The sequence below is a fragment of the Cervus elaphus genome, chromosome 25, assembly GCF_910594005.1.
Source record: "Cervus elaphus chromosome 25, mCerEla1.1, whole genome shotgun sequence".
NCBI lineage: Eukaryota > Metazoa > Chordata > Mammalia > Artiodactyla > Cervidae > Cervus > Cervus elaphus.
Window position 1 is genome coordinate 43529681 of NC_057839.1, and position 21441 is coordinate 43551121.

The 21441-nt window shown below is 44.6% G+C and overlaps 1 protein-coding gene across 7 annotated transcripts in view; it reads right to left on the reverse strand.

Annotated features, from left to right (window-relative positions):
• Positions 1 to 21441, reverse strand: part of PDZD2 (PDZ domain containing 2) — a 255476-nt gene that overhangs the window by 138414 nt on the left and 95621 nt on the right. Inside the window, exon 1 of one of the 7 annotated variants that reach the window (XM_043887465.1) lies at positions 7619 to 8067. The exons of the other annotated variants lie outside the window; for them this stretch is intronic. The gene's annotated coding sequence lies outside the window, so the exon portion shown is untranslated. Of the gene's footprint in view, positions 1 to 7618; positions 8068 to 21441 lie in introns of those variants that run through there. 7 annotated transcript variants of the gene reach the window in all.

A 21441-nucleotide genomic window follows, 5' to 3' on the forward strand; every position in this document is an offset into this window, starting at 1 on the left:
CCCCCCGAAATCTATTAATAGAATCTAGGTTATTGAGGAGAGGACCTTACACAAAAGCAGTATAGGGAGAGATGCCCCATGTCTCTGATTCTGTTTGTCTGATCTTCGCTGGAGCACAAGCAGGTCAATCACTTCCTTCTCGTATAGCTACTGCATTTGCCTTCCTGGCTTCTGTGAGCTGGCTTCCCCACAAGTTCCCATCGCAGAGCTAAACACTTCGATGTGTAATAAGTACTTCTGATCAAATCCCTTAAGTTGGGATCTAAATATTTCTGAAAGAGACATGCCGGGCTCCACTGTGAATACCATTACACAGAGCCACTAAAATAATCCCATTTTGTAGGAAGCTGCCTTCTTCATCTGCGTAGATACTTCCATACAAATGTGGATTTAATATAGATTACAGACACTGAGTTCTGAAACATTTCCCCTGCTCTGCCAGGGAGCCCGGGGCAGCTCCCTGTCTTCTGGATCACGAGCACCTTTCCAGGAGGGTTTTCTTGCCAAGAATAAGCAACACTTCCCACAGCCATGTCAACTGTGGTTCTCAAAATAAGATCCACTTTCAGAAAAAGCCAACATCGATTTGTCTCTGAATTTCGAAATTGTGCATCTAAGTTGGCCACACCGCTCCATGGGCTATTTTCCCCTCACGCTAACCAAAATGCCGTGAAAGCAAAACGGGACCTAATGCAGCAGCCTTGGGGAGATCATTTGACACTCAGTTTGAACTCTCACAGAAAAGCTGTTACTACACAACGAGGCATTTCTCTAACAAAAACAGCTCATGTCAGTGTGTCTGAACCACAATGCTTACAAAAAAGAAGACAGACCTACACATTTGAGACACAGTCTTACATAAAGATTTATGCTCAGAAACAGCTGTGTTTCCAGATTCATGTGATCACTATGAATTAACTTCTAACTCTGACTTGCAACCCTTCACACACACACAGTCACTCATACTTAGCCTTTCTTCAATAGGTTTGCTCAGGGCTTCCCTGGTGGTAAAGAATCTGCCTGCCAAGCAGGAGACGTGAGTTTGATCCCCAGGTCAGGAAGATCTCCTGGCAAAGGAAATGGCAACCTACTCCAGTATTCTTGCCTGGGAAACCCCATGGACAGAGGAGCCTGGTGAGCTAGGCTCCATGGGGTCACAAAGAGTTGGGCACGACTGAGTGACTAAACAATATCAGGTTTGCTCACCTGAAAAAAGATGACTAAACCTTGCATTTTGAATGTCCCATTATGAGTAAGTTGCATCATCCTTATCTAGTTTTCCACCCATCGTGATTCAGGAGCTCATAATCTAAAGTAATGGAAGAAAAGAAAATAGTCCAGAAGCAGAGGAAACCTCACAGATTAGAGGGGCAATCTGTGGATAGTGAGAGTCTGTCATAGTAAATCACATCAGAATAAAATTGATTTTAAAAAATCAGTACTGTATTATTCACTGTCATGTGGCTTAGAAAGGTTCGATATCTCAGCTCTGAGACTGCTTAGGTTTCGGAGTAACCTGGAGGCTGCTGCTGGAGTAGATGAACTCATAGTTAAAAAAGATTAAAACTGATAATAGATCCTCTCTCCATTCTGAAATCCCAATGACAACAAATGTAATTAATTAAGCCACAGAAATGACTCATGTTTCTCCCAGTGAGAGTTTGAAGTGACTCCACTCACTTTTAAGATGAGGTGTTAAATTGTTGTTACCATAAGAAACTCATTAAGAATGTCTAATTAGCCATAGACACAGAACATCTAAGGCCTCAGCATTTTGCAAACGGCAAGATCTCTACCACACAAAATTTGGTCAGGCCACCAGGACCCCAGCAAAACCCTCACGCATTGAGAGGTCCCCGGGTCCGTGTCTCAGTTTCAGGTTTCCATTCTCTTTTAACCTTCTTTGACTCACTCGAGGGAGAAACTGAAGTCAAGCAAGTTCGAGCCTGTAAAAAGGATTGTGCAAAAGACTCAGCTTTACAAACCCAAACTGCATCCTTCATTTCTGCCACCTTCTTCCCTGCAGTGCTCAGAAGTAATTTTCTGTTTCCCCCTCCAGGTCTTTACTGCTCCCTTGCCAAAACCGTCTTGCATCTGCTACAATAAAATACCTGTGATACTTTTCAAAGCCAGCAGCTTCCTGCCAACAGTCAACCCTCTACCCCACAGGCAGCCGTCTGAGAACTTCAGTCAAAGTGTTGCAAGCTGAAGGTGACGGAATCTGGCAAGTCCAAGGTGGGATTCCTTGGAAGACAGACCTTCCTCTTGCTGATAGAACTAACCGGTCAGCAGGAGAAAATAGGATTCTTTTGCTAAAGGGGCAGATATGGGAGCAGAAGGCAAGAGGAAAGGGTTGCTGCACCATCCAGAGCAACATGATAAATCCTGAGATTCATGCCATTTATAAGGTCAAGTGTGGCACCTGTGAATTCCTTCCCCTTTCCCCCTGGCATGGGTGCTTCCATTCATGTTCTGCTTTGGGTAGGATTCTAAATTGTTCCTTGCAGGACTACTATATATATATATTAGTACTACTAAATATATATTAGTACTACTAAATATATATATATATATATATTAGTACTACTAAATATATATATATATATATATATATAAGTACTACTAAATATATATATATATATATATTTTTTTTTTTTTTTTTTTGGTAGGGGAAGGGAGGACAGCTGGTAAGAATGTTTAAGTTTTTGTTAAAAGGGGAAGGGTTGATGTAATAAACTGTATAAAACAGGAGGCCATCTATCTACCATTCAGGGGGTAACCTGCACTTACTGGTTGGAGGAGTCTCACTGAAACCGGGCGGCAGGGGGGGCGCTTTTCACCAAACTTATTCCCAAGGGCCACTCTCGCCTTTCCTTAGACTTGCCCTATTCTGTCAATTTCTAACATGGTTTTCATCTTTAAATTTGGGAAGAAAAACAGTGTGGAAGCTAGAAAAGCAAAGAAGACGGTCCAAGAGTGTCTTGTATTAAGACTGCATGATAGGTCCCAAACCTCAAAACTACCAAAAATCTAAACCAGGGGGTGAGCTCTTTTACCAAAGGAGTTACTTTGGATCCTTCTAACTGCAGAGTTCTTCTGGTACATGTAAAACAGAGCTGAATTGCTTCTTCTGGAGAAGGAAATGGCAACCCACCCCAGTATGCTTGCCTGGAAAATCCCATGGACAGAAGAGCCGGGTGGGCTACAGTCCATGGAGTCACAAGGGTCCAACATGACTAGTCCGACACGACTAAACCACCACCATTGCTTCTTCAGAAAGAGATTAAAAAACGGGGAGGATATAGCATCCAGGATCACTGATGGGGCCTGACTCACTGCACAGGGACCTCATATCTGGACTGAGACAGCCCAGGCCCTGCCCCACTTGAGGCCATCTATAGAGCCATGGTGTGGCTGCACACCCATGCACACCTGGGTGGAACAAATCGAGGGCCCTGGGTCAGACATGCCCACGGGGAGAGGCACACTCAAGCCTGCTCCTTTGCTAAACAGGGCACATGCCACGTCAGTGGAGGCGGAACTTTGCTTTGTTGTTCACCGGCCATGGAGAAAAGGCAGAGAAGCTGTTGGGACCTTCAGGGTGAAAGAGATTTTATGCTACACTTCCTAGACTTCACTGCAGGAAATGTATAGAAATCAAGTTTGGAACTGAGAGGGTGCCTTGCCTACAGAAATTCTTAAGGAGTTCTTAACGTGTTGTTTAGTCACTAAGTTGTGTCTGGTTTTTTGTGACTCCATGGATTGTAGCCCTCCAGGCTCCTCTGTCCATGAGATGTCTCAGGCAAGAATACTGCAGTGGGTTGCCCTTTCCTACTCCAGGGGCTCTTTCCGATCCAGGGATCAAACCTGGAACTCTTGCACTAGAGGTAGATTCTTTACCACTGAGCCACCAGGGAAGCCCTCTTAACTTGTATGTGAACACAAAGTGATCTCTGACAGCCACTGAGATGTGAAATTGACTCCCGCCACTGACATGATCATTAGTTCTCTATCTCAGAATCATAACTTCTATTTGCTCAGCTGTTCCTCCCCTTTAGGTCTATACACTTTTGCAACCTATGTACACATCTAGCTTGGTCTTTTATTCTGTTCACCATCAGGAAAAAGCTTATGAGCAGAGGTCAGACTCTGGCTCTGTCCAGAGAACCAAAGAGAGCGGTGAATGGGCCAAGGTTGAGCCAAAGCACTTTGTCCTCCCAACACGCTATAAAAGAGGGGGCTAACTAAGGGCTGCTCATAGCTTGTGCTACACTTCAGCTCCTGATTAGACTTTGTCTCTTGAGGGGCCAGCTTGCTGCTGGGCTCGGAAGTGAAAAGGTCCCTCTCACTGCCTCTAGTGACCAGGCAGCTCTAGGCCTCTGAGCTGCATACCACTTACTCACGCAGACGCCTTCTGAGAAACCAAAGCTGACCCTTCACCTCCACTGAGTCCGGTCACACAGACCACGCTGTCAAGGGTCAGTGTGATCAATTCCCTCATGTGTTGTGATTCCTGATTAACTGCCCTTCACTTGGGGAGCCCAGGCCTCCATTTGGTTGGCTTCCAGTTGAGTTTCAGCAGTTACGCAAATCAGATTTCTGACTGTGTCTGAAATTCTGGTGCATACAGGAATGGCAGGTTGCTTAATCTCTAAATTCAGAGCCAACCCCCTTTCTAAATACAGACAAAGGTGCAGCCTGGCTCACGTGGTCGGTTAAAGGACCCACCCTCGCCAGCTATGACAACCTGACTTATCAAGTGTACTGCCGCCATCTTGTTTTCTAGGTGCCAACTCCCATGGGCACCATATGTACACATTTTCATCCTTCCTCACTTGTTTTCATTCTGTCAAACTTGGCCCTACCCCCATTCTTCTCTACTGACAGCATCCACTTTCCAAATACAGGAGGCTAGATGACTGCAATGTCTTGGAGGAAAAAAAAAATTATACCAGTGTTTTTCTTCTTAAACTACAACATTCTTGTGAAAAAACTTTCCTTTGTTTCTGCAATCCACAGTAAGCTACTTACAAAGGTAAGCTACACATCCAGGCCTGCAGTTTTGACACAAGTTAAAACATGAACAAGGTCACTAGATTTTCCTCTTATTAGAAATGACATTAATAGTGAAATCCCATGCTGGGTCAATGAGAATCGCATGTTCAGGGGTCAGCATAGTTGGCCGAAAGTAAGCGCTCTTATAGCCAATAAGGAAACACTTCTAAATGTGAGAAAACATGATATTCATTTATTTATTTTACAGAAAACATCTTTTTCTTTCCCCCAAAGTGACAACACCAAACAACTCAGATTGTACCTGTCTGGCCCAGCAATCAAATCTGCAAAAGGGGGGAAAGGAAATCAATCATTTCTGAGTGAGATAGCAGAGTTCTGTTCCCCCCTCAGATTCTTTCAGTGGCATGTCTGCCCATGTGATACCTACGCGTGTGTGGTATCTACTACTCATGGGTACCTACACCAGTGGGTTCCCCAATGAGGGGAGAGGGTGAAAATTCAACTGTAGACATAGTTTGCCTGACATTTCTTTCCTAATGTTTGGATCCTGCAGAAAATCCTCAACTTCCTGGCTCCTGAATCTCCCCTTTTGGAGGTAGTCATACCATCTAACACAGACTGAGACAGTAAAATTAGTTTCCAAAATGAACAGCTCATCTGAACTGCCAAAGATGTAATGAGCTGATCAACCCACTGGTCACGCTGCTTCTGAGCGATGTCAATTGAGGTTGGCAAACATCTCCCTCATTGGAAAAGACCCTGATGCTGGGAAAGATTGAGGGCAGGAGGAGAAGGGGACAACAGAGGATGAAATGGTTGGATGGCATCACAGACTCAAGCAAGCTGTAGAAGATGGTGAAGGACAGGGAAGCCTGGCGTGCTGCAGTCCATGGGGTCGCAAAGAGCTGGACATGACTGAGCAACCGAACAACAATAGTCAACGATCCGTATTTTAGGTTTTGAAGGCCACATCTGTCTCAGTCCTGTATTTTTTATCTCTTGTCCTGTATTTTTTATCTTCTTTTTCCTTGAAAACGGAAACCACATTCTTAGCTCTGGAGCCATTCAAAAACAGGCTGGGGAAGGCTGGATTTGGCCCACAGGTCACAGTGTGTGACTGCTTCCAGAACAGACCCTAGGAAGAAGTCTGTCTGCCTGCCTGACTTGCCTTAATTCCCTGCAAATAGCACCTGGGACAGACTGGTGTGAAGGACGGGGGACCAGGGGGACTCATGCAAAGGTAGATGGTAGCAAGAGTGGGTGGGGGTGGAGAGGTGTCCTAAAGACCACAGGAGTGCTGCTCCCCCACCCATAAATAGGTCTAGCTGTGGAAGGCTGAAAAGTCAGAGATAAGGTTTGGGCTTGCCTTGACTAAGCACAGCCATCTCCCAGCCCTCCAGGCCTAAAATGCAAAGCCACAGGGCTTGGCCACCACAGCTTGAAGACAACAGTCAGCCAGTGAGCAGTTACCAAAGCAGCTCTCACATCTGCCTTCCCAGACACACCCCTGCGGCTAGCAGGGCATTCTCAAAAATTCCGAGGGTGCGGAACTTATTCGGCTGGAATACAGTTCTCTGCCTGATTCTGACACTCCTGTCATGCTGACCACACATGCCACTTCCAACCTACCCCAGCTCAATTTCATGGCACTCTGACCACTTTAGTGTGGGGGAAATCTAGGTGCAATTATCCAGGCGCCAACCAGAAGCAAAGCCTGGAAACAGTTCAGAAGCCCAGGCTTGCGATGGTCTTTTTTTTTCTGTTCTGCTTCCTTATCACAAGCCCCAACGATGGAAAGGATGCTCTGAGATTCAGCTACAACCGCGGGAGCCACAAAACAGTCCTTAAATTATCCTGGAGTGTGACTGCCACGCTTGGCCCTCCCTGTTTATTTTCTGCTCCCGAGTATGAAGACGGCATGGTGACAATTTCTACCCCTCTTCCCATCACATCACCATCCCCCCCCCCCCCCCCCCCCGCCCCGACCACTGCCGCCCCCAGACAAATATTCAGGATCCACACTTTACTCTCACCATTCTTTCCAATTCCTTGACTGAGAAGCAGAGGCAGCCCGCCTTAATGGAGAAAACATTAGTGCATTCAGGCTTCGCTCTGGACCCCAGTCAATTTCTGGACATTTCACAGCTGTTATACATCCACCTCCTTTCTTACAAAAGCTAGTAAAAACTAGCAAGCACCTTATGAGCGCTGAAATATGAAAACACAGCAACCTTCAAGCCGGCAAATCAGTTTCTGGTTGGCTATCTTCAAAGTATTTGTTCTAAAACAGTGTCTGTAGCTCGTTGATTCTCTGTCAATTTTTAAATCACTTTTAACTTAAATGTTATATGATTTAGGGAGGCGAATTTTTTTAAGGCAACACCTACAATATAGCTGTCACTTGGTCATCAAACTAGTAACTGAGGAAATCTCTGGCTTGGGCATCATTCAGGCTCTAAGTCTGTTTCTTAGGTCAATATTATCTTCTCATTTCTCATACACTTAAAAACAACAACAACAAAGAAACCTTGGAAGACGTGTAAGTTGTGTGCAGGGAGAAAATGAGACTCTCCTGGCTGCTCAGGTCTCACTCGCCTCCTACCTGCTTCAGGAGCTGACTGGGTGAGCGTTCTCTGCTGTCTTTCACAGCCGTTGACACAGGACAGACTCCAAAGTGTGGTTCGCTTCATTTCCCTTTTCCATTCAGTTCTTTAAAGTCCTGGGTTATTAACTATCAACGAACATGTGAACCCTGCCAGTGCGAGCTCCAACTTCCTGCCAAGTCCCCATACTCTCCGGAGCTCAGGAGTGTGAGCTCTCTCTTGCTGTGTCTCTCTCTCCTCCCTCCTCCTCTCAGCTTCACCTCCTGAGTGCGATGGCCCCACCCACAGCACTCAGATCATTTTTCATTTATGAGTGCATCCTGCTAAACTGTTTGCAACAGGACAAACCAACCCCTGCCCTTCCAGCATCGTGGAACCAGGCTTTGGTTTTCTGGGACCACGGGGGCATCCAACCCTGGCGGAGGTTACCCACACCTTCCTCCTGGAGCTGTCTGTGGATCAGTTCTTTCACCAGCAAAGGAAGCACACCTTGGTGATGGAGTTGAAATGGCTTCGTTCGACACACACCACCACCGCCCACTGAGAAGGGTGTACAATTTCAGGCCAAAGACAACCAGAAATATACTGAGATGTGTACTTCACGTGCTCCCCAAATGTGAAGCCAGCATAAGGGGTCAAGAAGCTTTCCCCTCAGTCACCTAAGGGTTCACAACAAACTATTTACTTTGCATTTTCTTTCTTTTTTAAAAATTGTTTATTTTTAATTGGAGAATAAGCGTTTTACAATATTGTGTTGGTTTTTTGCCATATATTGACATGAATCAGCTATAGGTATATGCATGTCCCCTCCCTTGTGAACCTCCATTCCACCTCCCACCCCTCTAAGTTGTCACAGAGCATCAGATGTAAGCTCCCTGCAACAGAAAAATTCCACCAGCTCTCTAATTTTACACATGGTGATGCATATGTTTCAGTGTTACTCTCTCAATTCTTCCCACCTTCTCCTTCCCTCCCTGTGTCTACAAGTCTACTTTGCATGGGCTTCCCTTATGGCTCAGCTGGTAAAGAACCTGCCTGCAATGCAGGAGACCTGGGTTTGATCCCTGGGTTGGGAAGATCCCCTGGAGAAGGGAAAGGCTACCCACTCCAGTATTCTGGCCTAGAGAACTCCATGGACTGTATAGTCCATGGGGTCGCAAAGAATCAGACATGACTGAGCGACTTTCACTCTCTTCCTTCCTCCCTGTGTCTACAAGTTTACTTTGCATTTTCTATCAAAGGGCTAGTTCTTATCGTATCCAAATGGGAATAAAAATCAAAACTTTAAATAATTTTCCCATCATGACCTCCAGGCTACAATTTTCCTAATCCAACAGTACTTCTGTTTTCTACCGCAGGACACTACCAGCAAAACCAGAGATTATCAGCCAGCCCTAGAGACTGAATTTTATAGAAATGATTGGATTTTACTCTCTAAGGAAACAGAATGAAAAGAAACCAGGTTTCCATACATAAATCAGGACTTCCACTATGTGTAAAATTCACCTTAAATTCTGCAACTAGAGGAAAAAAGAGTCTTTCATGATCCATCAACCAAAGACAGAGGTCTTTAAAACCCTACAATCATCATGGCAGGTATGAGACTTCACAAACTGTTTAAATGGGAATAATGCTACTAAAATGTCAACCATTCTTCAGAAGCCACACTTGTCAGGAATAAAAGAGCAAATGTTGTCTGTTTGTTGCAATCACCACCATCCGGTCATGTGTCTGGGGACTCCTGGGTTTTAGGACAATTTGTTGTTGTTGTTGTTTTTTTTAGGACAATTTGTTTTTAATCTATATATTCTTTTTAGAGTTTAATCACTACGGATCCCCCCAACAAGGAACACCGGACTGTCATAGCTTGTCCCAAACACCATGGGAGGAAGTTCTTCATTCTTCAAAATTGTTTTTTAAGTGTTTCATATATTTAAAAAAATGATGACTGACTGTCCCAGAAAGTCTGGTTTTCTATGTGTTGCTTGGTTTTGTTGTTTTTTATAATAAGATGGTTAAAATGTCTCCTAGAAAGAAAATGCTATATATTTCTGCACACACTCCAAATCAGGTTACAGTCATCCGAACACCTTAATACCACATCCATGGGAGAAAAAAAAATAAGCCATCTGCCTTTTACAGGTGAGAAAAAGAAAAGTAAGATAAAAAGTCACGGATGTATACATGATGTTTCACTGGTGGGGCACAGAAAACTGACAGGAGGATTAGTGCCAAGTCTCCAAACCCAAACAGGGAATCCAGGGCCAGTCTGAATTTTCACATGCAGTCCAGAGGCCAGAGAGTTGATCATGCAGGTGACCACCTGGGACTTACCTTCCCTGTTCAAGGAAAGTAGTTTAGCTCAGAAGAATAAAATCGGTTGTTTAAAAAAATTTTTTAAAGAAGTGGGGGGAAAAAAGGATGTTAAAATTTTCTTGGCCCGTGACCAAGCCACAGTCTTAACAAAAGGTAAAATTTGCTTATAGAGTATTCTCTTCAGTATTAGTTTATGACATGTGCCAAAAATCTATGGCAGAACCAGTCATTCCACCTTTCTTTTGTCCTATTTTCTCAACAAGTATGGATGATATACCACGCAATTTTGCTTTATGCGGAAATGCTACTACATTTACTCATAAAATGAGCCATGAAGCATGTACTAGAATGCAGCAAGTACAGAGCCATCAGAAACATCCAGCCATCCAAGATTTCAGGGCAGATGAGTTTCTGGTCAAACTGTCCATGTTAAAGAGTCTGGGGCTCAGGAAATCTCTGGTGGGCCAGAGGTTAGGTCCACTGCTGAGGACCCGAGTTCAATCTCTGATTGGGGATCTAAGATCCCTCAAGCCTCAAAGCATGGCCAAATGAAATAAAACAATCAACTTCCGATGTCTGTTAAAGAAATAAAAAGGCATTAAAAAAAGAAGAATCCGGAGCTCTGCTTCCATCTCACCTGCCATGGTTCCTGGGCTTAGAAGACCACGATGCCCTCCCCTTATATTACCTGGGAGGTGCCCCATCTATTACTTAGTTGTACTTTCTCATTGGTGGGGATGTGGAGAAAGAGGCCCCAAGAGACAAGGGAACTTGCCAAAGTCAGGGCACATCAGTGGAAATACTGAGACTGAACAGAGATCTTTCAGATTCAAACTCTAGGACAGAGCTGGCTGGACAAAAACAACAGGCATGAGCTCAGTGATGGCTGTCCAGTTGGTAACAAAGTCCATCATGAGGACACACACGCTCCCGTGAGCCAAAGCAGAAGAGTCACAAATGAAGTATCAGAAGGACAAGGAACTCAGAAGTGATTCTCCAACAGAGAAAAGAATCCACAATACCACAAAAGCCTATGGACACTTCTGGGTACATACCCCAAAGAATCGGAAGCAGGACACAAAGGGCTATTTGTACAGTCACATTCATAGCAGCAACGCCTAAAAGGTGAAAGCAGCCCAAGTGTTCACTGATGAATGAACAGAAAAACAAAACGTGTTACATACATAGAACAGAATAGCATTGAGCTTTAAAAAGTTTGGAAACTCTGACATATACTACAACAGAGATGAACCAGGAGGACATTATGCTCAGTGAAACAGACCAATCACAAGAAGACAGATATTAAATGAGACACCGAGAGAAGTCAAATCCACACAGACAGAAGGCAAAATGGTGGTCCAGGGACAGTGGAGAGGGGAGAATGGGCAGTTACTGTTTAATGGGCAGTTTCAGTTTTGCAAGATTAAAGATGTTCTGGAGAAGAACGGGGTTTACATAACAATAAGAACATACCTTATACCACAGAACTATACACTGAAAAATGGCTAACACTTTTCCATTAAAATTTTATAAATTTAGCCCAAATTTATATTACATAAACTTTATATTATACATACAGTTGTCCCTTGGCATCTGCAGGAGACCAGTTTGAGGACTCACCATAGACACCAAAATCCATGTACACTCAAGTCCCAAGTTGGCCCTCATATCCATGGATTTTGCATCCACAGATTCAACCAACCTCTGATCATAAACATAAGTACTATATGTATCAAAAAAAGCTCACATAAGTGGACCCACATGGTTCAAACCCACATTGTTCAAGCGTCAACTATATTTTGAAAAAGCCGGCGGAATTTTAATTTTATTTACAATTTCCCGTTGGTCAGTCCTAAGGCTATCGGGCTTCATATTATCGAAGCCACAGAGTGAAAGGCTACCACTTGCCAAAATTCATGAATGACTTGCAAACACAGAAAGCACTCAAGTTTCCGTCTCTTTTTCCCATCCCCCAGTCAGAAATAGTTCACAGGGAATTATGAAAGCCAGTAGGTACTCGGTTTGTCTCCATGACCTGTGATGGGAGATGATAGTGAGGCTGATGGGAACACCCTGCCGCTTGTGCAAGCAGGGACAGCTGTGACCTGGCAACTGAGAGAAGCAGCTCTCTTCCAACTCCCATCATCAATGCGGAGGGTTCACAAACACCCTTGAGAAAGTCAAGCTCTATGCAGCTATAATCTTTTCGTCTCTTCCACAAAGCCCTCTTAAGAGCTCACATACCCTTTTACCTCACTCCACTTTGACAGCATATACAGATGCCGTCATGCTTTTTTTGGTCCTTAATTATATACAGAACTGATTTTAAGCTGTTATATGTGTCCAATGAGACCCTACATTGCTGGTGGATAGAACTTCCCAGCTCTCCGACCATCAGTTCTCAGCCTTCATCCTTGAGCTCTCTCCTCCCTCCTGGAGGAACAGGGTAGCTGAAGAAGCACAGGCATTTCTCTCTCTTTTCTCTTCCCTGGCTTATCCCTTCTACATCTATGGCAGTAACAACCAAGGAAGAGCCGCCAACTCTTCAACCTCCATCTCTCTTCAGAGTTTCAGACCCAGATCTCTGCCTACCTCCTGCTCAGATCCAACAAGATGTCTTTCAGGCATCTCAAACTCAGCAGGGCCTGAAATAAAGCCCATCATGTTCTCTGTCACCTGGTTCCTTCTCGTATACTTCCTCTTTTCATTAATGTCAATCCCCACTCACTCAAGAGCTCTTGAGAGGGTCTTGAACAGCAAGGAGAGCAAACCAGTCAATCTGTTAGGGGAAGCACACCGATTGAAACCTCCCTTCCTGGCCAGGCACCATAGTAATTATCTCCATGAGTTGTTTTATGACAGGAGGTCCTGGTACGGAACAGGGAACTAATAAGCCTCCACCAACCAGAAGAGTTCAGGAAAAGTCACAAGGAGACACCACCTGTCTGACCACCTCCCAGAATCCTTCTCTCTGGCATCCATCTTGGCTGAACAAGGCGTGCACCACCAGGAAGGACCCTGAGTCAGAATGATTAGCTAAGGACAACCCGGAAACTAACCCCATCACCATAAAACCCAAGACGGCAAGCCATGCGGCAGAGCAGTTCGCCCAGGTGCCCTTTCCCAATAAAATCTCTTGCTTTGTCAGCACATGTGTATCCTCAGACAATTCATTTCTGAGTGTTAGACAAGAGCCCAGTTTCGGGCCCTGGAAGGGGTCTCCCCCTTCCTGCAACAAATCCTCAAGGAAATCAACCCTGAATATTCATTAGAAGGACTAATGTTGAAGCTCCAATACTTTAGGCACCTGATTCAAAGAGCTGACTCACTGGAAAAGACTCTGATGCTGGTAAAGACTGCAGGCAAAAGGAAAAGGGGGTGGCAGATGATGAGATGGTTAGATAGCATCACTGACTCAGTGGATATGAGTCTTAGCAAACTCTGGGAGATAGTGAAGGACAGGGAAGCCGGGCGTGCTGCAGTCCATGGGGTTGCAAAGGGTCAGATACAACTTAGTGACTGAACATCTACAAAAGTCACTCAAGCACAGATGAATCATTGTCAGCTCCTCTCACATTTGGTGTGAGATCCTCTACCTCTTAAAATCTTTTACACGTGCCTTCCCCTGTATCCTGTCACAGTTTACGGCTTTGACTCCACACTACTCTCTCTTCCTCAGTTGTTGATCCCTTCAATCTAACATAGTCTTATGTATTTACCATCGGATGCGCACTGAGACATCCAATGGTAAACACATTAAGAGCAGCTTGATAATTCCTCATTGTGCTAATTCTCATGCCCAAAGAATAAAGCCATTCTTGATCTCCCTCCAGTGACTACATCAGGAAACATGTTAGCCGCTGCTTTTTCGTGTATCTGTGTTTGCACATAAGCCAGTGCCTTTCCCCTACAGGGAGGAGGAGGGGTTGCTACTGGCATCTACTGGGTAGAGGTCAGAGTTGCTGCCAAACTCCTAACAATGCATGAGACAGCCCTCTTCAACAAATGACAAATCAGACAGGTTCTTAAAGCCTTATATTATACTGTTCATTGTTATGATGATGGCTTCCCATTCTAGGGACCGCAAGCACAAAAGTTGTCAGGGTGCAGGAAATTGAAAGAGAAAAGCAGGTTAGGCAAAAGGCGTGTCCTTCCTAAAGTATTCTGATTCAAAATTCCAAAAACTCTGAGCTGAATCCAGCAGCAAAAGAGTGGGTTCACAGCTTCTCAGAGGCTTCTAAGCAGGGGTGGGGGATGCTCACCTTTCTGGCACTGGTTTCCTTATAAGTACTGGATCAATGTTTATTGAAAAGTTCCCTCTTATATTTCACTTCAAAACCTGGCATGCTCCCAGGTTCCAGTAAACAAATGGAAAAACAGGACAATACTCTCAACTCATATCTTTTACACAGTTTCACTGTCCTTTTGAATTTTCCCCTCAAGGATTCTTTCTTCATAATCTTTCTAATAACTTTAGCTTATAAAAAAAAAAAAAAAAAACACCACTCTATAAAGTACCAGTTTGAGGAGATGTTTTATGAGGGAAGGACTCCATTCTCAAATTTGTGTCCAAATCTTATGTTATCAACCAGTTCTCATTCCTGTCTTTTTATAACATAGCTTACTCATCAATAACAAGTGCTTTGAGGACTTTTTGAAAAACTTTCAGGCATTCTCCTTGGCCCTCCTTTGGTATAGAGCATTTTTTTGGTTTAAACTTTCCTTTGTGTGCAGAAAGTGCCAACTCCCCCTAACTCAGTCCCCATTCTTCAGGGACTGGGACCCTTTTCTCTTTCTCATAGCTGGTCTCCACATCTCAATGGACATGGATACGCTGAAATTGCCCTAAAGTGTTCTTTAGGAATGAACTGCCCTGGGTAAGGATGGATCAATGCCAAGGGAGTTCACATTGGGATAAGAAACTGCAATGGAACAGGAAGTGCAAGGTGGGGAACAGGAAGTGCAAGGTGGGGAACAGGAAGTGCAAGGTGGGGAACAGGAAGTACCCGGATGAGTCCCAGGACCTGGTTCCTGGACAAGGACAGCTGTCTCTTGGGGCTACTGGTCATCTCAGGTCAACTTTTCAGAATCAAGGCCCATTAATGAGGATTAGGTCAGTCCATGAACAAAGATACACATGTTTCTTCCGGACACAGATGGAGAAAAGGACCAATCACCTCAGGGCAAGGAAAACCTAACTTCAGAGAAGCAGAAAGCCTTTATGACTTGCATAAATGACCAATTCCCCCAGAGAAATCCGGAACAGTACATGCCCTCACATCAAGGCATTTACACCTTCCTGGCCTCTAGTGACCCACCAGAGGTCTTGGTTACCAGCTGAATCCAGCCCCATCACAACTTGAACTCACTCCTGTGAATCCTGCCCTAACCTGAGGACTCCCTGGACCAGGCCATGGGAGTCTGTCGTTACTCACACTCAGAGGAGCAAAGGGAACAACACACTTCCTTGGCCGATGTCATGGCCACCTGCAGCTGGAGATCTCTCTCTCCAGGCCCTGGCATCTCTAAGAAATCAATTTCAGGAGCATCCCTGCATACAGTTCCCCAAAGCTTCAGTATATGGTCTTATTAGTGTCCATGAGATTAACTCTTAAAACCAGAATCAAAGTAATTAAGAAGAGCCTTCTGGAACTTCCCTGGTGGTCCTGTGGCTAAGAATCCACCTGCCAATGCAGGGGACATGGGTTCGATCCCTGCTCCAGTAAGATCTCACGTATAACGGGTCAACTAAGCCCACGTACTACAATCACTGAAGCCCTAGAGACCAAGCTTCACAACAAGAGAAGCCACCACAGTAAGAAGCCCATGCACTACGACAGAGCAGCCCCCACTCCCCACAAAGAGAAAAGCCCGAGCACAGAAACAAAGACCCAGGACAGTCAAATGTGAGTAAATAGACAAAACTAATGAAAAAAAGGGCCTCCTCTAAGAATTTGGGGACAGATGAGACTCTGTCTACATGAAAAGGTTCCCATCGGGGTGAGCAAGTGTGCTAAATGAAAAATGATGGCTAAAAGGTAATGAGGATAAGGAATTCCAAGGGAGGTGTCATCATGGGCTGGGACAAGCAGGACAAACTCTCCCGAGGATGTGGGTCTTAAGTAAAGGCTGCTTCTTGGTTTTGACGTTTTCCCCACCATTTCACACTCCTCCTTTCACAGAGGAGAAGAAAGTAGGCAACTCCTCATGCTTGCTGCACCTGGAGACAATTGTGTTCCAGCCCAACCCACCTAACCTGGCATCATCACAGGGAACACAGCATGCCAGATGCCAGGCTTGTTAAACAGACCCACTGGAATGGACTGCTGCCAGCTAGGTTCAGGATCACACTGCTGCCCACACTGGCTTGGAGCCCATGACAAAGTCAACAGTCACAACTCCATTAAGACTCTACACAAGGAAACAAATATGGTGGGCTTGGAATCCCCCCCCCCCCTTTATATTTTATTTTGACTACATTGCTATTGTTCAGTAGTCGAAGTAGCCACTCATTTGGTTCTCAGAAACTGAAGGCAGGGTGGATGGATTGTTGTTGCTTAGTCGCATTGCTGTATTAGACTCTTTTGTGACTCCATAGACTGTAGCCCACCAGACTCCTCTGTTCATAGGATTTCCCAGGCAAGAATACCAGAGTGGGTTGCCATTTCCTTCTCCAGAGGATCTTCCTGACCCAGGGATCAAATCCATGTCTCCTGCATTGGCAGGTGGATTCTCCACCACTGAGCCACCAGGGAAGCCTGTGTCGTAGATGGTTAAATACTCCATAATGACTCTGCTGAGCGAGGTACATTCTAAATGCACATAGACTGCAGGAGTGTATACACATTCTAGAAGGCTCAGAAGCAGGAGGCTGAGTTCTAGGTGGTTCCCAACATCTGGAGAATAAGCTTAGCACCTTGCCAAGGTGCTAAGCAGTCAAGGGAAGCCGCTGAGCTATGCTTCTTCAATCACTTGAACAGAGTGTACACCCAATGCACGCCCTGCACCTGCGACCAGGCTGCAAGTGCATTTCAGAAGGGCTGGTGTAACCTGCATGAACTGGAAATCTGTTTTTTGTTTGTTTGTTTTTTTTTAAGTGGTTTCTGTGACAGCCAACTCCTTCCCTCCCTGTCTGTCTTTTCTTCTGTAGGTTTAACAGTCTCAATGGAATTCCCCAAATTCCCCATGGTGCTCAGAGTTCTAAAGGTTTACTGCATCCCTTCTGTTATTTGCAGATCTCAAAATAATTCCTCTTCACAAAAATACACAGTCCCCTAAGCTTACCAAGTCTACGTTAGGATGAAAAATTATTAACTTTCCTACTCAAGTAGGGAAGGGTGGAGTGAAAGCCTTGGAGGAAGAAATCTATCAAAACCCACTAAATGCTCAATGACATGTTTGGGCTCAGCTGTATTTTGAAAGTATTTCTTGTCTTTACCAAGAAGACTCTTCTCTCAGAATCACATCTGGTTCTGCGGTGGTAGGAACTTGACTTCCCCAACCTCAGCTTTCAGAATGCTAGTGAGGAAGCTGGGTCACGTATGGAAATTTCTTTCTATGAGCCTGCAAACAATCACTTATTTGTTCCCCACCCCCCTTTTTTCACTCACAAGAAGAATTTCTCTAAATAACCGGAGATTTCTCATGGGAATCAAGCAGTGGTGACTTCCAGGTCTCAAACTTATCTAAAAGAGTTCAAAAACAAAAGACACAAGAATGTGCCTCGCAAGCCTATAACAATGCAAATTCTGGCAATGAGAACAGCAGCCAAAACATGTAACTTCTAGTACCTCTGTGGAGGGTGGCCACCGGGTAAAGTCTCTTTAGTTTGTATTTGCTCCACTAGGAATGTGTGGGCCTCCTAGCACTGACCAACTGAAATTTAATTCTAAGACCTATGAAAAAAGTTTGCATAGGGCCTTCATAATCTAGGGTTTCTCTGGTGGCTCAGATGGTAAAGAATCTGCCTGCAATGTGGGAGTCCCAGGTTTGATCCCTGGGTCGGAGAGATCCCTTGGAGAAGGGAATGGCTACCCATGCCAATATTCTTGCCTGGAAAATCCCATGGACAGAGGAGCCTGGCATGCTATAGTCCATAAGGTCGCAAAGAGTCAGACACAACTGAGTGACTCACACTTTCATAATCTACATAGCAAGGATAATATCAGACTCCAAAAGATACCAACTCAGTTCAAAAGCATCAAAAATTACTTTAGCTACAATTGTTTATACAGTTAGCACTGATTTCAGAATGCCATCAACAGAGAACCATGCAAAGAAATAGAGGAAAACAACAGAATGAGAAAGACTAGAGATCTCTTCAAGAAAATTAGAGATAACAAGGGAACATTTCATGCAAAGATGGGCTCAATAAAGGACAGAAATGGTATGGACCTAACAGAAGCAAACGATATTAAGAAGAGGTGGCAAGAATACACAGGAGAACTATACAAAAAAGATCTTAATGACCCGGATAACCATGATGGTGTGATCACTCACCTAGAGTCAGACAGTTAGGGCCTTAGGAAGCAGTATTAAGAACAAAGCTAGTGGAGATGATGGAATTCCAGCTGAGCTATTTCAAATCCTGAAAGATGATGCTGTGAAAGTGATGCACTCAATATGCCAGCAAATTTGGAAAACTCAGCAGTGGCCACAGGACTAGAAAAGGTCAGTATTCATTCCAACCGTAAAGAAGGGCAATGCCAAAGAATGTTGAAACTACCACACAATTGCACTCATTTCACATGCTAGCAAAGTAATGCTCAAAATCTTTCAAGCTAGGCTTCAACAGTACATGAACTGAGAACTTCCAGATGTTCAAGCTGGATTTAGAAAAGGTAGAGGAACCAGAGATCAAACTGCCAACATCTGTTGGAGCACAGAAAAAGCTACAGAATTCTAGAAAAACATCTACTTCTGCTTCATTGACTACGCTGAAGCCTTTGGCTGTATGGATCACAACAAACTGTGAAAACGTCTTCAAGAGATGGGAATACCAAACCACCTTACCTGACTGCTGAGAAACCTGTATGCCGGTCAAGAAATAACAGAACCGGACATGGAACGGACTTGCTCCAAATTGGGAAAGGAGTACATCAAGGCTGTATATTGTCATCCTGTTTATGTAACTTACAGGCAGAGTACAGCATGTGAAATGCTGGGCTGGATGAAGCACAAGTTGGGATCAAGCATGCCAGAAGAAATATCAATAACCTCAGATATGCAGATGATACCATCCTTATAAAAGAAAGTTAAGAGGAACTAAAGAGCCTCTTGATGAAAGTGAAAGAGGAGAGTGAAAAAGCTGGCTTAAAACTCAACATTCAAAAAACATAGATCATGGCATCTGGTCCCATCACTTCATGGCAAACTTTATTTTCTTGGGTTCCAAAATCACTGCGGACGGTGACTGCAGCCATGAAATTGAAAGACACTTGCTCCTTGGAAGAAAAGCTATAACAAATCTAGACAATGTATTAATAAGCAGAGACATTACTTTTCCAACAAAGGTCTGTCTAGTCAAAGCTATGGTTTTTCCAGTTGTCATGTATGGATATGAGAGTTGACCATAAAGAAGGTTGAACACCGAAGAATTGATGCTTTTGAACTGTGGTGTTGCAGAAGACTGTTGAGAATCCCTTGGACTGCAAGGAGATCAAACCAGTCAATCCTAAAGGAAATCAACCCTGAATATCCACTGGAAGGACTGATGCTGAAGCTGAAGCACAATACTTTGGCCACATGATGCAAGAGCCAACTCATTAGAAAAGACCCTGAAGCTGGGAAAGACTGAAGGAAGGAGGAGAGGGGGACAACAGAGGACAAGGTTGGATGGCATCACTGACTCAGTGGACATGAGTCTGAGCAAACTCTGGGAGGAGGACAGGGAAGCCTGGCGTGCTGCAGTCCATGGGGTCACAAGAGTCAGACACGACTGAGCGACTGAACAACAACAGCCACAACGACAGAACTAGATGCTTAACGGAGCAGGTTGCTAGCCCAGAGTACAGAATGGAATCTGCAAAAGTTTAAGGAACTTCCCTAAATCACAGATTGGGGGAGAGTGAGGATTCAAATTTCCACCTAAATCAGGTCTGTCTGTTTACAAATCCATTGTTCTTTCCTCTCAGGCACCAGGCTCTTTGTTGTTATTCAGCTGCTAAGTGGTGTCTGACTCTTTGTGACTCCATGAACTACAGCACGCCAGGCTTCCTTGTCCTTCACCATCTCCCGGAGTTTGCTCAAGCTCATGCTTAAAGAGAGAGATGGTAACATTTGAGATCACCCAGCATTCAATAAACCGTGGTTATAGTAATGCTTGTATAAAACCTATTCGCTCCACTCCTGTTTTTTCATATTTACGTTTCCTCTCTGCTGTTCTGGCTTATTTAGATCACTAACCAAATTATACATGGCTTGTCCTCGTTCCACAAGTTCCTGGCTTAATTGAAAGTGACAAAGGGGACTCCGGGAAGGAAAGCAGAGTGCTCAGGGAAGGGTAGTGTTAAAAGACCCAGAAGTGAGAGCCGAGCATCCCCCAGAGGGGCTGCCAGCTCCAATCAGGCCACTGCTGACGTGGTAAGAGGAGGAAAGAGGGAACCACATGCTGCCCAAGGTTTTCCCTAAAAAGCCACACATAAACACTGACACAGAATCCTGTTGAAAACCATCCTGAGCATTCTCTCGGTAACTCCTCCTGTCACCAATGGGATCAGGGCTCCACCTCACAAGGGAACTATACTTTCCTTCTCTGGAGCACCAAGAGCTGCACCTGTTTTAATTTCCAAATTATTTCCCATCAGGTTAAGGATGACCCAATCCCTTTTTTACTGATGAAGAAATGGAAGAAAAAACAAATGTAAAGACCAAGGCAATCCTAGAAAATCAAAGGAGAAGCCTGCAGCACTGTTAGGTATGCTGTTCGAAAGGACAGGTTATATCCGAGAGACTCGAGAATCCCAGGGGAGCCATGGTGCATCTTTGTCCTTTCCAGGGCTTACTATCACAGTCCTTGGGGAGACTTCGGAAATATCCAGAATGATGCCCATGAATGATTTCCAGATAACTCTATGACTGAACTTTTCAGTTCCAGAAGCTCTGTGTCCTCACCCTAGCTGGTTCCACCTACAGAGGGGACACTGGCCACTGAATATGCCAGTAACCAGTTACCCAGCTCCATACCTCTCCCTTCAGCCTCAAGGGCACCTCCACTCTGAGCTCCTGGAAATTCCTTTCAGAACTTCTCTTTTCTCTCCATAAATCCCCCAATAGAAAGGGACCCCAATATATTTTTTTTGGTTGTACCACTCAGCATGCATTAGTTCCTAGCTCCCCAATCAGCCACTGAATCCATGCCCCTGCAGTGGAAGCATGGAGTCCCAACCACTGGACTCCAGGGAAGGCCCAGAGTGATCCTATTCTTGATTTCCTTCCTGGTTCTCTTTGGCCATTGGTTTACAATAGTCTGTACCTGGCAGGTGGCAAATGACATAAACGTTCCAAT